The sequence below is a fragment of the Tyto alba genome, unplaced genomic scaffold, assembly GCF_018691265.1.
Source record: "Tyto alba isolate M040663 unplaced genomic scaffold, T.alba_DEE_v4.0 Super-Scaffold_27, whole genome shotgun sequence".
In the NCBI taxonomy this organism is placed as follows: Eukaryota; Metazoa; Chordata; class Aves; order Strigiformes; family Tytonidae; genus Tyto; species Tyto alba.
The window spans coordinates 7,727,483-7,730,562 of NW_024881301.1; positions in this window are offsets into that span (position 1 = coordinate 7,727,483).

Below are 3,080 nucleotides of genomic sequence, written 5' to 3' on the forward strand. Positions count from 1 at the left end.
CCGCTCCTTCCTCAACAGAGGGAGGACTCTTCACACTCTTCCCCTGCGCCAGTGTGGGGTCCCTCTCACAGGAGACAGTGAGACAGTCCTCCGTGAACTTTCTCCAGCATGAGCCCTTCCCACAGGCTGCAGCTCTTCATAAACTGCTCCAGCGTGGGTCCTTCCCATGGACCGCAGTCCTCCCAGCAACAGACTGCTCCAGCGCAGGCTTCCCTCAGAGTCCCGGCCTTCTTTGGGTTCAGCCACCTGCTCCACCGGCTGCAGGTGGGCATTTGCTACACCGTGGACCTCCATGGGCTGCAGAGGGATAGCCTGCCCTCTCACCATGGGCTGCAGGGCAGTCTCTGCTCAGCCGTACCACCCCCTCCTCCTTTTCTTCCACTGACCTTGATGTTTGCATGGGTATTTCCCTCACAATTTCCCCTCCTCTCAAGTTTGCCCTCTTAAATATGTTATCGCAGAGGCACAGCCACTGTCACTAATTGGCTCAGTCTTGGAGCAGAGGCAGGTCCGACTTGGACCCATGGGAGCTTCAAGATGCTCCTCACAGGAGCCACCTCTGTAGACCCCCTCCCCTGCTACCAAAACCTGCCACACACAAACCCAACACACCTGCCTGGAAGGAAGGAATTAACTTTAAGATGACACAGTCAATAGTGCCAACTTTATCATCCATAACACTCATGCAACAACACTTAAATGCCTGGGAGCTTCTAGAGATACCTCTTGCATCCTCACCCCCTGAACATGGCAAGCAGCCGTGACGAAGGCCGAAGGCTGCAGCAGGACTGAAGGAATGAATACCCTGCTCTGGTCTGCTGGTTGCCAGTGTACAGAGGCAACATAAAAGCAGATATGTGTTTGAGTTCCCGAATCTGCCATTATGCGAGATTTCCAAAGTCTCTATGACCAAAGATATGCTTAGTCTGATTAGCATTTGATAATCAGTCTTCATACCTATACCACTTCGCTATAGCTGGTGAGTGCAAAAAGGCAGCACCTTCTGAGACAGTGTCTGAGACACTGGAATAAGAGTGTGAATTTAGACAGCCATATAAATATAGATATCAATCAGAGATTTAGATAAATATTAAAATACTACCTCTTCTCTCTGTTTATACTGTAGGTGGTAGACAAGTGTGATGTTATGGACTTCATTAGTTTATGGCAGAAGTTGTCACTGCAATAGATTCCCTTTTGCTTGTTTTGCAACGTTATAAATTGGTTCTCTCTCACCTATGATTCTTAAATCACTCCTTCTCTATGTAATTCATTCATAAATGAAATGCCATTTCTGTTATCAATTTTGCTATCCTTCACCTTTTTCACAAGCACTGAAACAAGGTTCTTACATTTTTTTAAACTTGTAGCTATGCAAGCTATGCCCACTGCATCCTCTGCTTACGTGGAGTGCCTAGAAAATGGGGCAACTTGGTCCCCTGCTTTTGGGATCACACTGCATAGTGCTGAATAGTTTTTTATTTGTTTGTTTGTTTGTTTGTTTGTTTTCTGACATCAAAATCAAAACACAGTATTACTTTAGCTACTCTAGCTTTGTTTAGCACTTGTCAAATGCCAAATCCTGAACCTAGGATGGAATAATCCCATGGAAAAGCACAAGCTGGGCAGCAACTAGATGGAAAGCAGTTTGGCAGAAATGAGCGGGGTGGTGGGGCTGGGCAAAATGCTGAACATGAGTCAGAGGGCTGTGTCAGCAGGAGGGTAGCCAGAGTTAAGTTTATTCCTCTCTCTTTGGGACTTGTAAGATCACATCTGGAGTACTGTGTCCAGGTTTGGGCTCCCTAGAATAATAAGAATAAAAAAAGACACTGACTTACCGGAGCACGTTCAGTTCAGTGCCACCACGATGGCTGGGGCTGCTGGAGCATGTGAGCTGTGTTTGCTCAGCCCTAAGCAGAAATCTGGCTCTGGAGACATCTCACCGCTCTCTGCAGCTACCAAACGGGAGGGTGCGGAGAAGGGGGAGCCATGGTTTCCTCAGGCAGGCACAATGACGGCACAAGAGGCAACAGGCTCAAGCTGGAACATGGGAAAATCTTTTCAGATGCAGGCAAAAAAAAAAAACAAAAAAAAACAAAAACACAACAAGAAACCTGTAAGCGTGGTCAAAGAGTGGAACGGTTTGTGCAAAGAAGCTGTGAAATCTCCACCTCTGAAGCTATTCAAAACACAACAGGACAATTCCCTGAGCGCCGTGATCTACCCGGATTGTGCTTTCAGCAGAAAGTCAGACCGTGTGACCCCTCCGGAGGTCCCCGGCCAGCGTGTTAGCCCGTGATGCTATGACACCACGACTAGCCTGCATTTTTGTCAGCAGATGGCAATATCAGCTAAATTACATGTTTTATTACAGCAGCGCAATGTGTACTACCGGACCGGGACAGCAGTAAAGTGGAAGGGAAATGACAGAGAGGCTGCGTGGGAATGCATCGCGCCCCGCTTCCAGCGTGCCTCCTCACAGCCAGACCCCCAACTGATCCCCCCCAAAACAAACAGATCCCAAACAGAGGGGCAGAGTGCAGCCAAGCCCTTCCAAAACTGCCGATTGCAACATCGCTCAGGCCGCCTGATGCCAACGGCTGAGGAGCGGCAAACGCAGCGGCCTCGGCCCAACGCCCCGGGAGGGCGCTTTTGTAGCGGGCAGCCTGACCCGCCTCGCTTGGGGGTCGTGTCGATTGCGGCTGCACGGAAACAGCGCACGGGATTGCGAGGCGAACGCTCGGAAGTGATGAACGAGTAACTTTTTGAAGCAAAAATAAGACGCTTCTGTCAACGCCAGGATTTTTTTTTTTTTTTAAGGCGACTTTGACGCTTCTAAGATGCGTGATTAACATTTCGGCGCCCGTGCGAAGCCGCCGACCGGCTAGGCGGGGTTTTGCGCTCCGCAGAGCCTGACCCCGACAGCGGGCCGCGCAGCCCCCCGCCGTCCCCCTCTCCCCTCAGCGCCGCCGCCTGAGGCGCGGCCCGCCCGTGGCGTGAGGCGAAGCCCCGCCCCGCCGGCGGTTGGGGGGCGGGGCCGGGGGGCGGGGCGTTGGCGGCGGTTGGTGGCGGCGCGCGGG